Source organism: Pleurodeles waltl, chromosome 9 (genome assembly GCF_031143425.1).
Source record: "Pleurodeles waltl isolate 20211129_DDA chromosome 9, aPleWal1.hap1.20221129, whole genome shotgun sequence".
In the NCBI taxonomy this organism is placed as follows: Eukaryota; Metazoa; Chordata; class Amphibia; order Caudata; family Salamandridae; genus Pleurodeles; species Pleurodeles waltl.
In genome coordinates, this window is record NC_090448.1 from 609,897,912 (window position 1) to 609,912,628 (window position 14,717).

Genomic DNA, 14,717 nt, shown 5'->3' on the forward strand with positions numbered 1-14,717 from the left:
AAATGGGCTTCTGCCCAGGCCCTCAGCGCCACTTGAAAGTCCTCCTTTCTGGAGGCCCCTTGGGTGGGTACCCTCAATGCCCTGCAGAATCCTCTTAGTTGTTTGACCGTGTATGTATCCAACTGGACTAGGTCAAAGTCCCCTGTCTGAGACCCAGTCAGAGACATGTTGAGTGAGGATTTAGTTTTTGAAAATTGTCAGGAAAAAATGGATTTTCAAAAAGAGATAAAAACCAAGTTGACCTTCAACTGTGGGTAGGTAGTGAGATACTTAGCTACTGTATGTCACTGCACAAATACAAGTCCTATCCTCACCGCTGATCACCAATGTTAGAAATGGGGTTTTTGGTTGGCAGTCAGGTTACCTCCTGTCCAAGCAAAAGCCCTCACTCTAGTCAGGGTAAGTCACACACTATCCAAGATTATCCTGTGCCCACCCTCTGGTAGCTTGGCACGAGCAGTCAGGCTTAACTTAGAAGGCAATGTGTAAAGTATTTGTGCAATAAATCATACAATACCACCATATAGCACCACAAAACTACACCACACAGGGTTTAGAAAAATATATAATATTTATCAGGATAATTGTAGGTCAAAAAGAATAAAGTTGCAATGGAAAATTGTAGAAATATCACAGGGAAGTGATATGAAGTGTCTTAAGTCTTTAGAATGCAATACAGTGTCTTTCAAGCACAAAGTACCTGGTTTCTGGTGGAAAATCTCCTCAGAGGGCCACAGGAGAAGAGATGCGTGGAAAAAGGGGTGTGTGCGTCGATTTCTCCTCAGCACACACAGACTTGCGTCGGTCTTTTCCACGCGGGGAAGTCGGGCGTCGTTTTCCGGCGCGCAGACAGTCTCTTTTTGTGGATCGCGGGGATTACCAGATGTCCCGGGTCTGTGCGTGGATTCTCCTGCTTGTTTTCCGGCTGCGCGTCGTTCTGCGGGGCTGCGCGTCGAAGTTTCGACCTCACGGTAGGCGTCGCGTCGATTTCTCCTTGGAAGTCGGGCGGCGTTGTCCTTGCGAGGCCGTGCGTCGAAAGTTTGGTCTCACGGCAGGCGTCGCGTCGATTTCTCCTTGGAAGTCGGGCGGCGTTGTCCTTGCGAGGCCGTGCGTCAAAGTTTCGCACTCACGGTGGGCGTCGCGTCGATTTCTCCTGGAAAGTCGAGCGGCTTTGTCCTTGCGAGGTTGTGCGTCGAAGTCTCGATCGTCCCGAGGGCGTCGCGTCGATCAGCGTCGGTGTGCGGCGTTTTTCTCGCCGCGAAACAGGCTGTGCGTCGAAAGTTTCGGCGCACGGAGCGTCCAAGTGAAAGGAAGAAGTCTTTTTGGTCCTGAGACTTCAAGGAACAGGAGGCAAGCTCTATCCAAGCCCTTGGAGAGCACTTTCACAGCCAGACAAGAGTTCAGCAAGGCAGCAGGGCAACAGCAAGACAGCAGTCCTTTGTAGAAAGCAGACAGGTGAGTCCTTTGAGCAGCCAGGCAGTTCTTCTTGGCAGGATGTAGTTTCTGGTTCCGGTTTCTTCTCCAGCAAGTGTCTGATGAGGTAGGGCAGAGGCCCTGTTTTATACCCAAATGTGCCTTTGAAGTGGGGGAGACTTCAAAGAGAGGCTAAGAAGTGCACCAGGTCCCCTTTCAGTTCAATCCTGTCTGCCAGGGTCCCAGTAGGGGGTGTGGCAGTCCTTTGAGTGAGGGCAGGCCCTCCACCCTCCCAGCCCAGGAAGACCCATTCAAAATGCAGATGTATGCAAGTGAGGCTGAGTACCCTGTGTTTGGGGTGTGTCTGAGTGAATGCACAAGGAGCTGTCAACTAAACCTAGCCAGACGTGGATTGTAAGGCACAGAAGGATTTAAGTGCAAAGAAATGCTCACTTTCTAAAAGTGGCATTTCTAGAATAGTAATATTAAATCCGACTTCACCAGTCAGTAGGATTTTGTATTACCATTCTGGCCATACTAAATATGACCTCCCTACTCCTTTCAGATCAGCAGCTGCCACTTCAACAGTGTATGAGGGCAGCCCCAATGTTAGCCTATGAAGGGAGCAGGTCTCCCAGTAGTGCAAAAACGAATTTAGGAGTTTTACACTACCAGGACATATAACTACACAGGTACATGCCCTGCCTTTTACCTACACAGCACCCTGCTCCAGGGGATACCCAGGGCACACATTAAGGGTGACTTATATGCAGAAAAAGGGGGGTTCTAGGCTTGGCAAGTACTTTTAAATGCCAAGTCGAGGTGGCAGTGAAACTGCACACCCAGGCCTAGCAATGGTAGGCCTGAGACAAGGAAAAGGGGCTACTTAAGTGGGTGGCACAATCCGTGCTGCAGGTCCACTAGTAGCATTTAATCTATATGCCCTAGGCACCTGGAGTGCACATGACTGGGGACTTATAAGTAGATTAAATAGTTCAATCAGGTATGATCCCAAGTTTACCATGTTTACAGAGAGAGAGCATATACACTTTATCACTGGTTAGCAGTGGTAAAGTGCGCAGAGTCTAAAAACCAGCAAAACAGTATCCAAAACGAGGAGGGAGGCAGGCAAAAAGTTAGGGGTGACTACCCTAAGGCTGTCAGGTCTAACAGATACCAACATATTTCTGTAATTGTACTCATAATCTGTATACAAGAGACACGGAACTTAGGTGCTGCTCCTCAAAATACGTGTTTTGGCTGGGTCTTTACGCCTAAATTCTGCAATTAGTAGTTAAGCCCCTCCTCATCTAGCACTCACAGAATCTGGAATAACCATGTATACCTGAAGTTACCAAATTCATATTTTCTTCTATTCCAGAAGTTTAACTCTTGCATTTAGCAGTCGCTCTGAGCAAATGGTAAATGGGGACTGTAAGGCCACAGCGGGTTCCTTTGTAAGGGCCAGGCAGCAGGAAAGTACAGGTACAGTGGCCAGATTCCTTGGTGTAATGGGGAGTATTACATGCTTCTCTGTGTCACAGGCGTGGGCGGCATGAGCTACAAGCAGTGCTCATGCCCACAGCCCCAGTCTAGGTCTGCGCTCTATTTAAATGGTTGCATTTCTGCCTGCTACAATCGGGTCCATTGTTTCTGAAGACAATATGAGTTTTGTGATTGGATCTATACTGGAAAAGAATAGGATACAGAGGCCTTGCTAATATCGTGATGGTGTTATAGTTTTACATTGATTTTTATTCTTGTTTCATCCTTTCAATAGTAATGGTTTTTTTAATAGTTTTTTGGGTTAAATTGTGATTTGATGTACTATGAGACATAAACTGCAGTGCGTTATTGAATGGTGATTGAAAGTCAGAACAAACAGATATAGAGTAAATCGCTATAACAAGGGTTTATGTAATAGGCAGTCTTGCAGTTTGTTCTACTTAGAATAGTTTGGGCAGAATATTGTTATACAAAACATATTGCAGCCTATTTACAGGCTACACAAATGTTGGATATGTAAAAATAGATTTACTATACTTAGGGGCATATTTATACTTGTTTTGCGCCGAATTTGCGTAATTGTTTTAACGCAGATTTGGTGCAAAACTAACTCCATATGTATACTATGGTGCTAGACCCGTCTAGCACCACATTTGGGGCCATATTTATACTTTTTGACGCAAAACTGGCTAACGCAGTTTTGCGCCAAAAAAATTAGCGCCGGCTAACGCCATTCTGAAGCGCCATGCGGGCGCCGTATTTATTCAATGACGTTAGCCGGCGTTAGCCGCCGGCGCTGTCTGGTGTGCGTTAAAAAAAACGACGTACACCAGGCAGCGCCGGTGTAGGGGGAAAATGGCGTATGGGCGTCCACAAATGGTGCAAGTCAGGCTGAGGCAAAAAAATCGCCACAACCCGATTTGCGCCATTTTTTTACGACGCCCATCCCCCATTAACGCAAGGAAGGTGTTCACGCAAAAAAATGACGCTAACTCCATGAACTTTGGCGCTAGACGCGTCTAACGCCAAAGTATAAATATGGAGTTAGTTTTGCGTCGAATTTGCGTCGAAAAAAACGACGCAAATTCGGCGCAAACGGAGTATAAATATGCCCCTTGGGGAGTTAAAGTAATTTTTGGGACATGGAAACCTACTTTGTGTCAATGAGATGCAAAGTAGGCATTCCTGTGCAAAAAAATGACTCTATAACCTTAGCGCCATATTTATCCCCTCGTGCTAAAATCACGCACTGTTGGGAGGAGGGGTCAAAAAATGGTGCAAAGCTTGCTTTGCACCATTTTTTAATGCATGGGTCAGGGCAGGCGTTAGGGAACCTGTGGGCCTATGTCCATGGTGGAACACCATGTAATAAGCCCACAGGTGCCCTCCCCAGGCCCCAGGGACACTGCCGCCCACATCAGAGGGACAGCAGAGGATGGGGGACCCCATCCCAGGTAAGTATACCTGAAATGGGCCCCCCTACATGGAACTGGGTTCAATGGCCATGCCCAGGGGACCCTGGTCCCCTGTGCTGGCCATTGGGGTGGTGGGCATGACTCCTGTCTTTTCTAAGACAGGAGACATGTGGTATGGATGGTTTTGCACCAGAAAATGACTCTAGGCAGGTTAGAGTCATTTTTTTTTACTCTAACCTGCCTAACATCATTTTTTGGTGCAAAATTCCCTTCTTCCATTCCGCCAGCCCCACCCGACTAACGTCATTTGTTTTTTTACTCTAGCCTACCCTTTGCACTGACTTGCACCATTTCATAAATATGGTGCCCGGCTGGTGCACAGAAATGGTGCAAGCCGGAGCTAAACTTTTTGGTGCAAAACTGCGTTAGTGCAGTTTTGCACCAAAAAGTATAAATCAGGGCCTAAGTTTCTCCTATATGTACTTTGACAGCACATAGTATTCATTGTATGTGGATGCAGAGCTGAGAGTAGTGAATCTCGATAGTACTGCTATAGTTGATATTCAGGTCACAATATGTTCCCTTGATATTTTGAGATACAACTGTCTAGCGGTAAGCAGGTCTACCCCAAGGCAGTTGAGCCCGCATAATTTAGGAAACTGGACCAAACAGAATATTACATGTCAGACTTTCTGAAATGTAAGATAACGATGGTGGACAAGTCAGTAGTCAAAAGCTGCCGGTTGATTTGTTAGAAGATGATCTTTTTATGTGACTCACTCTTTCTTTCTTACCTTGTGCATCAATCTTCTTCGACTTTTCTATTTTCCTCTGACCAAAGTTTGCATTTGTTTTTCAGGGATTCTTAGAAAGTGATGCCAGAGTGCCAGAGAGTCCCTAACAAGAGGAATTATATCTGTATTCATTGTCAATTAAGGAAAGCAAGGTAAGATTACTTAGGAAAGTATATTGTGTTGCTTAATAAAATTAAATATGACAAAAACCTAAGAAAAGAAGGGCTGGAAGAGCACAGAGTTAGACTTATAAGCTCCTATTAGTAATAAAAAAAGAAACTATAGTTCTCTGCATGCCTAACACCACAGGCTGAAAGGAAAGTTGCACTGATTTCAAGGAGCCTCCTGAATTGGACAGCTGATTGTCTCTGATGCTGCAGGATGGTTGAGGTGGCATAAGAATCAGCAAGACATACTGGAAATGTGCATTGTATTGCCTTGTAATAATTGCATAGTGTTTTCTTAATCTTTACGAGCTCCAAAGGTCACCATCCATTCATCACCATCTCAAGGGGCTGACACACATTTAAAGGCATGGTTGTCAACAGGCTGTTCAGAATTAAGCAGTTTACACTGATTAGTAAAGATTGCCATCAAGGCAAGGTGAAGGTACTCAGGCAAATAGATCCTGTTTTGTTTGTGGACAAGCAATAGTTGTCCATGGTTTGTTCCTGGTGAAGTATAGACGAACATGTTTTAATTTGGTTGATACACACAGTTCACCTCTGCCAGTCAGATTGTGTGCCCTCTAAGGAAGTGGGGAAATACATTAATTTCTTCTCCAGAGTCTCTGCAGTAGATTTGACCCAACCATGTATGCAGTCCTTAATTTGTGAAAAAGGTTTTGGGGCACAAATAAATACTTAGAAGCCCTCTGCTGGTACTGCTTCATTATGTGGTGCCAAATATCAAAGTTGCCTAGTCTTGCTTCATGCTTCTTTCTTCTCCCACCCTGCACTTTCATTTTCTGTAGCTCATCCTTGTGGGCTTTTTTCATCCTTGCGTTCCCCCTTTGTCACTGCTATCATATTTTTCCCTTTCTCCTTCTTTCCACCTTTTGCCATTCACTGTCTAACTCTGAGTCAAAATCTGATATTGAAAAATAAGTCAAGGTCCCCAAAAATGATCCTCGATTCCAACTACCAGCAATTCATTGTACAAGTAAAGCACTTCATGTTGACAAGACTCAAGGTTGCTGCAAAAATGAAACCTCAGCAACATGATAGCCCGAGAAACAATAGTTTGGTAGGTTGGTATCATTTATAATAGGGTGGTGTGTGAATTAACTGCACGTTTTGGAAATAATAAACTATTGTATTACTAAACGCATGCAAATATTATTCATTGTAATGCTGAAGAAAGCGGTTTGACAGAGGTCTAGTCATGAGCGCTCTAATGTTACTTTGTCTGTGGCAATTGTTAATGTGTCCTATCAACTGAAGTGCAGTGAAGAGCCATTGAACCACAGTGAATGAGGCTGATTCAATTTAGTAAATTCATGAAGCAGTTTGAAGCAGTGCTTAATTTCAGCTGGTGGTTGACGGAGAGGGGCACCGGCATTTATTTTTAGAGGCCAGCACTTATTTCCTCGTATCAGATATTTAGTGACTGCAAGAGAGGGAAAACACACAGATCGGAAAGATGAGGAAGATTACGGCAAACCCACTGTGAAAGGGGGAAGTGGGAACCTGCCGGAGTGGAACAAAGGGGCAGGGACTGTCTGGCAGTGGATTAAAGCCTGCCAGCCTTGGTATGTGTGTTGACATTTAATTGCACCGGTCACGGGCTACTGAGCAGAGATTAGGGCACCAGCACTCTTTCTTGAGCAAATTCAGTACTGCTTTGAAGTGATATTTAAATAGAGCAAAACATTTACAAAAATGATCTCTGATTTTTAATACATTTCCAAATTCTCATCATGTTTACTAAGCGTGATTCCTGTTTATAAATTGAAACTTCTTTCTGCATCACAACACTTGTGGAAATGTTAGGTTTTTCCCACCTGCAAACACGAGCAGCTTATCTTATTTAAATTTTAATTTACATTCTAGTGCTTATAGCCTGGATTATATGTGAGATAAAATACCCTTGCTGTACATTATAAGGGTATTGCAAGTCACCAAGGAGTTCCATGACCATATAGCCAAAGGTCCATTTCTGTGATACAGTCGTGGAGGTCTGCAAATATGTAGATTTTAAACAATAAAATTAACGGTTTCTATATTAAATGAATTATAGGTTGCTAAAAAGGGACCCCGAATGGTGGTGCCTTTCAGAGGCAGGCATTTGGAAAGGTGACCTGGTGACCTTTCATTTTCTGTATTCAGGTGTTAAAATGGTTTAGTGAGATGAACTGTTTGCACAGATAGCATTAATGTGTGTTGAAATGCCAAAACAGTGAAATAATACTGGAGCAGAATGTGCTATATTATACTGCATACTATACCTTTCCTTGCTGCGTGATTTAGTCATCCGGGCCACATAACTTGGTCATCTATTGCTACATATTTCCAGTTACCCTTTGTGTATTTTGATATTTCCCATATAAGCATGGGCCTACAAAATGGCAACCGCTCTCTAAGTCAGTTGGTTCCTCATTGGTGTATCAGCATGCCAATCTGAAGGGAAACACAGTCAACTAATCAATCACTAACTTTATTCGGTCATAAGAATGTAAACCATAAAAGTAAAATACAGTCATATGATTTAAGACATACGTTAAGCTGGAAAATACTAAAATAAAATGATTTCATAATGACTTCCTTATGAAGAAAGGTTAAAAGAGAACTATTGCGCCCATTCAAATGCTTGAAAGCACAAATCGTTAAGTGCCCTGAGTGCAATGACATTTGACTTCGAGCATACCAATGTAATTGCAAAACATTAGAGCAGGCCTCGAAAAAAATATATATACACGGGTAACAACACAGTTTCATCTAAGGCCAAAACTTTCAGGGATGCATTGCTTGAAATGCAGAAGATGTTTATCTAATGGGAATAAAAAAAGAATAAAGATACAGAAAATAAATAACATTCGTCTTAAAATCGTCAGGAAAGTAAACGCAATTTTCTCTGTAGGCAGGGACTGCAAAAAGTGCAGTGCTTCTGTGCAGTGGCGCAGAAAGTATTTGATTAACAAGGACTTAAAAGTGCAGAATCTGCATTTGGAATAAAAGGTGCAAAAAATGCTACATGTAAAATGCTCTGTGCTGATTTCTGATCGCACAGACAAGGTGAAAGATCATGTGTACAATCATTGCACCGAGGAAAAATTACTAGCTTATGAAATAGGCTAAGTCAAAACCATAGTAGGATTAGTAGGATAGAGTACTGATAGTACGGAGCATTATTTAGCAAAAATGATTAAATGTCCCTGAGTGGATTAAGCAGCATGTATGAGGTTACAGAAGAAAACTCAGTTACCTTTGCCTACCTCTCATCTTCCCAATAAGTGTAGCACATGTGCTGAGCATATTTTTGTCCACCATAATTAATGTAGTGTACGAAGGGCAACACAGTCATATTAACCTGATTGTGAGGGATGTAGCCCTTCATAGACCTACCCTTGGAAATTTACTGAACAGGTTACCCCCAAAACACATTTTTTCCTGAACATCTTCTACGATATACTAGTGCTATGAAATTACAATCGTACCAAAGTCAATTTGACTTCATTGCGTCTCCTGTTCAGGTTTCCTTTGTACTTAATTAAATTAATTAATGAATAAGTGAACTAAGACTTTCATGTTCCTGATGTGGGCCGCCATAGATAGTCAAACACTCACGTGTGCTCATTGAAGTCTGTATCACTTTATAAAAAATTGAAATAAAGCATTTATTTTGTGTCAAATGATAGACCAGTCAAATATCATTTCCATTAGATTTGCTGGAGCTGTTGAATTCTAGAATTTCCAAAACCCCGCTGATAAACTGATATGAAGTACATTGACCACAATAATGCTTAGGAATAGCTTTGGTCGTGTAAGGCCTGGATACAGTTACTTGGAAAGTAAATCTAGAAACGAGGTCACTGACCATCTGTTCAACGTTCCATTATGATGAAAGATTATAGTTATAAGGGAGAAAATTGTGTATTACACTCCATAAAAGGAGAGATCTTAAAATTGGCTGCTCTCCTTAATCATGTATGTCACTTCAGAACTGAACAGATGTGTTAAAAATCCATGAAGCTTGTGAAAAGTGTCAGTTCTAGAAACAAAATATGTGCCTGCTTAAATTTAGGTATTAGATAGACTACTGCAATAATTGTCCTGTAGGTTTGATTTTTTGTCACAAATTATTTTTCTTTCTGTGCAATTTCAACTGATATTCATTCATAGTTTCAGTGATTCTCCTTCTGAAAAATGTAATTTCAATCAAACAATCCAATTGCACGGTTTGTAACTTCACATGGTAGTGCTCTTTATATATACTTCTCAAACATGACTGCCCCTCTGTGGGTTGTGATATTTATTGCACCTAAACAAATCCAATATTGTGGGGTTTGGAATTCACTGTTTGTGATTAACCACACCAAATTTGGGCCAAATGGGGCATACCTTGCACATTTTGGTGTCTATTGCATCAATCGTGGCTTGTCCCTGTATTTACAGAACATTTTCCATGGTAAAATTTACCAGGTTTGACCTGCTCAAAATGTATCAGTAAGTTATGGACACTATTGCTACCGGCAAGTATCAAGTGTGCTGTACTTTGTATAAGTAGTAATTGAGATCTCTACATAGACAGGCATTTGCGTAGGGAACAAAAACATCTGAAGCACTCGTAATCGAGGCCAAATTAATAGTAATGTACCAGTTGCACGAGTGGGTGTTATAAACCAATATACATATATTTTGTTGTTTTCACTTGCAATGCTCTGAAAAGCGGTAGGTTTACTGGCGTAAATATTATCCTTACATAATTATAATGCAGGCATAAAAAAGGAAATGGGCTACTTTCTCATTCAAAACATTATGGCACACCGTGGCACGCGAACATACCTGAAACCAGTTTCAATTAGCACTAGCCAATTTACAAGTTGGAAATTTAATGACTGAAAGTCCCTCAGCAGTGTTCTTCTGCAACTTCTGAAAAGTCAATTTAAATTAATAGAATTCTCTTAAACTGAATGTCTGTTTCTAAAGGATTTACAGAGAAATCCCAATGATTTCAGGCACTGAAAATGGTACATTTATAATGCAAGATAAAATACCCACAACTGTGGAACAGCAGTTTGGAGCAAAACAAAATCTCTTGATATATGTGTGAGACAAATGCAGAGCTACCAAACAAATCAGACCAGGAATTGCCGATTCCTCTTATAATCTCCCATTTCCAAGGGCATCTGAAGAGCTCTAGATTTCACCAGTAAACCCACACCATATTAAATAACCTTATAATGAAATTTAAACTGGCTCCCACAATGAGTGTACTTTACAGTGTCTAAAATCCTAGCATTTATTTAGAATGGACAGATTTGGTTCAAATCAACAAAAAACGTGAAAATTGTTTCTCAGTTGGCTTGTGGTGTTTTTCGCTACAACATAGAGGGGCATATTTAAGAGCCCCTAGCACCACCTTAACGCCACCATACTGTCACTTTTCTTACACTAAGGCGGTTAAAGTGGCTTTTTCCCCGCTCCATATTTACAAAGTGGTGCAATGCATGCATTGCTCCACTTCGTAGACCCTTGCACCACATTATGCATAATGTATGCAAGGGGGGCATTCCGGAACTAGAAGGCCTGCAAAAATGGCACAGTGAAATTTAACAGATTTCACTGCACCATTATTGGTGTCATTTTTAACACCTCTTCAGAGCAGGCTTTAAAATTATGCTCCCATAGAAACCTATGGAGCCTCCTTGCACTTTGCTACAGTAGCATCAACATTTTTGACGCTAGTGTAACAAAGCGCCACAATAGTGTAAAAAATGTCAACGCTATTGTGCTAACAACCACCATGGTGCGCCATAATATAAATATGCTGCAACCATGGTGTCGTTAGGTGGCAGTAAGGAGGGAGGCGGTACAGAAAAAGTGCTGCATCGGTGCTGATGTGCCACTTTTTCTTAAATATGGAGCATAGAGTTTGTACGTGTCGTTGAAGTCCTTTACAAGTTATTATACACATACTGGTACAGAGTAGAAGGAGCAATGCAGGCTGACTGACAACCAGCAGCCAATAAACCCTCTCCGACCCTTGGGAAAGACAAAAGGGAATTTATTGTTGCATTGGAGAAGCACCAAGGACACCCAGGCACAGCTGCTGCAGAACCATGAATGTGACATTCACTAGAGGCAGCCGCTGAACCTGTGAGAGGAACACTATAGGTGACTCTGGTCACATAATCCCTGGTGATATGGGTAAGACTGTATGAAGGATCGGAAGACCCCGGGGGAACATGTCTGCCACTTAGCGCTTCTGCACTAGAAAACTTTTGACTTTTATAGCTCAGTCGAAGTGGGACGTCTGATACTCAAACTGCTAGTGGAGCCTAATCTGAATGTTGCTTAAAGTGAATGGGTAATAACCCGTACCGCTAATTATAGGGAGTGGAATTCACTGGCCTGCCTTTTAAACACTAGACACCTGACCTCAGGGGACTGTGTGTATTGTTTGTGTATACTATATATCACTTTGTGTTTGTTTATATACACTAACTTTGTCATAAAACACAGTATTTAGACAATCATTTATTGCTGCTATTGAATGTAATTTGAGTTGTGAGCATGTGTTCAGTCCCCTGCATCTATCCCCCACTAGAGCACCCTTTAACTGCTCAACCCACACTACCAATGAGAGAAAGTGCTGAGGGGCAAGCCCATCTGCTCCAGTACGCGCCTGGACAGAGCCAGGGGCCAGGACCCCTGGGTTATTAGAGTCAGATTCCATCTGTTACACTATGAATGAACGTAAGTGCCTCGCCCATTCTAGCGCACCAGACTGCCTGCATATGCTGGATGTTTCTGCTGGCATTAAGGACAGTGGTAGGTACAATTTCCAGTGTTCTTCACTCAATGTAAGTTACACTGAGGGCTTTGTAGTAAGCATAACCCTATGGAGGTACGTTGTTATTTACTCAATTGCCATTCTCTAGAAAAGCATTCTATTGAGGTCTTTGATTTTCTTGTAGATCATAGACCGACCTTCTGTTTCTGTCAGAGACCTGGCTTACCAAATCGTCGTAGCCTGATGTTTTGTCAGCAGTTCCAAAAAGATATGCAATTATGCATTTGGATAGAAAAATATTAAAGAAATGGGGAGGGAATGGCATTATTTTTAAACAAATTTTAAATGTACCTTGTCAGCAATTAGGATTGTTGATAGTGAAGCTGCTTACTTCTCCTTGGCTTTATCTGACAATTTCCCTGTGTCTGTTTTTCTGATTTATCGTCCTTCTGCCCCAGCCCTGAGCTTTGTTACTATGGTGGCAGATAGGTTGCCTCCTTTTTAAATTCATCTTTCTAATTTTTTAGTTCTAGAGGACCTTAATCTCCATACTGAAGTCCCAGAGTGCAAGGCTGCCTACCTTGGTGAGAGACTTGGCAGCCCTTCAATGTACCCACTTGGTTCATTCACCCACACATAAATTAGGTCACATACTAGATATGATTTTTGTTAATTTTGCTGGGGTGATGGTTGATCTCCCCATCCTCCTCACCTGGTCAGATCATTTTGCTATACCTTTTCAGTTTATGGTACCAGCCCCTTTGAGGAGGTTAAATTTAGAGAAGCACTTTTTTTCACGGAATTGGAGGCAGGTGACATCAACAGCTTTTTCAGAAAGCCTGATGCGTAATCGCCCCACCCTATCCACTAAGGTAAATTCTCAGTTGGCCAATTAGATTATAAGCACATTGGACCACATTGCACCAGTTGTTTGCCACTCCGCTAAGTGTCTAAGCCCTCTGCTGTATAGTTTATTGAGGAGCTTCAGCTCCTGAAAAAGCAGTGCAAATATCTTGAGCGCTGCTGCCACCACAGTTACAATATTCAGGAGGAAAGGGTATATAGTATAGCCTTAAAGGCTACCACAAGCCGGTTAAGAAAACATAGTGCTCTTTTTATGCTAATGAAGTTGGCCAACCACAGAATTCTTCAAGAGAAATCATTTCCATTATAAAGACTCTGGCGGTCATTCTGACCGCGGCGGGCGGCGGTAGCCGCCCGCCATGCGGTCACCGCCATTTGGCCGCTCCGCGGTCAAAAGACCGCGGAGGCCATTCTGGCTTTCCTGCTGGGCCGGCGGGCGCCCGCCAAAGGAGCGCCCGCCGGCCCAGCGGGAAAGGCCCTGCAACATAGAAGCCGGCTCCGAATGGAGCCGGCGGTGTTGCAGGGGTGCGACAGGTGCAGTTGCACCCGTCGCGATTTTCACTGTCTGCTATGCAGACAGTGAAAATCATGCTGGGGCCCTGTTAGGGGGCCCCTGCACTGCCCATACCAGTGGCATGGGCAGGGCCCCCAGGGGCCCCACGACACCCGTTCCCACCATCCTGTTCCTGGCGGTAAAAACCGCCAGTAACAGTGTGGCGGGAAGGGAGTCGGAATCTCCATGGCGGCGCTGCTTGCAGCGCTGCCATGGAGATTCAGCCCAGACAGGGGAAATCCAGCGGGAAACCGGCGGATCCCCTTTTCTGACCGCGGCTTTACCGCCGCGGTCAGAATGGGCAGGGAAGCACCGCCAGCCTGTTGGCGGTGCTTCCGTGGTCATCCACCCTGGCGGTCGATGACCGCCAGGGTTGGAATGACCCCCTCTGTCCTCTCTGGAACAGAGTGCTCCAGTAAATACTCCTTTGAAGGATGGGTGTAATGAGATCACTCAGTTTTTTTTCCGGTAAGATACTGAGTATCTATGACTCCTTTCGTAAGGAAAAACTGGAGCCTCCTGTCTTGATGTTCAGTTTAAAACCAGGCAAGTTGAAGAAGGGCTGCAGGATTTAAGTGCTATTGATATCAAAGTACTTCAAACCTTATGGAAGAGGGTGAAATCAGGCTCTCCTAGGGATCCGGAATCTCCTATGTTTTTGGAGAGAGGCATGGAGGAAATTCTCCCAGAATTATGAACCCTCCTTAAAAGGTCTTTTGCAACTGGCAAAGTCTATATGAGCTGGAAACAGTCTATTGTGGTGGCGTTGTTAAAACAAACCTTCCCTTGATCCCTCAAAACCAGAAAATATGAGGTCGATTTCTCTGCTCCCGTTTCTCGTCAAAGTGGCTGAAAATAATGTGAACGATGAGCTGGTATCTTTAATTGAAGCAAAAGAGTTACTTCATGAAACACAGTCAGGTTTCCGCCCTTATTTCAGCACATAATTTGCTCTGTTACTAGCTTCTGAATCTTTGAGACAGATAGTTGATAAGGGGAAAACTGCTGCTTTGATCATGTTAGACTTAAGCGCAGCTTTTGACACTGTCTCCCATAGTACACTACTGGAATGGTTGCGGAAGCACGGTGTAAAAGAGCTGTCCCTTGGGTGGCTAGTCACATTCCTATACAATCACACCTTCTAGATGGTACAACAGCCATTTTACTCTGTGTTGGTGTCATTGCAGCAGAGGGTGTCGCAAGGCGCTGCTTTGAGTC

At 43.2% G+C, this 14,717-nt stretch overlaps 1 protein-coding gene across 5 annotated transcripts in view; it reads left to right on the forward strand.

The window, feature by feature from the left end:
* LOC138259714 (leucine-rich repeat and fibronectin type III domain-containing protein 1-like protein) overlaps positions 1-14,717 on the forward strand; it is a 3,031,897-nt gene that overhangs the window by 351,753 nt on the left and 2,665,427 nt on the right. For all 5 annotated transcript variants that reach the window (XM_069207608.1, XM_069207606.1, XM_069207609.1 and 2 more), the window contains exon 2: positions 5,194-5,280. The gene's annotated coding sequence lies outside the window, so the exon portion shown is untranslated. The remainder of the gene's footprint in view (positions 1-5,193; positions 5,281-14,717) is intronic.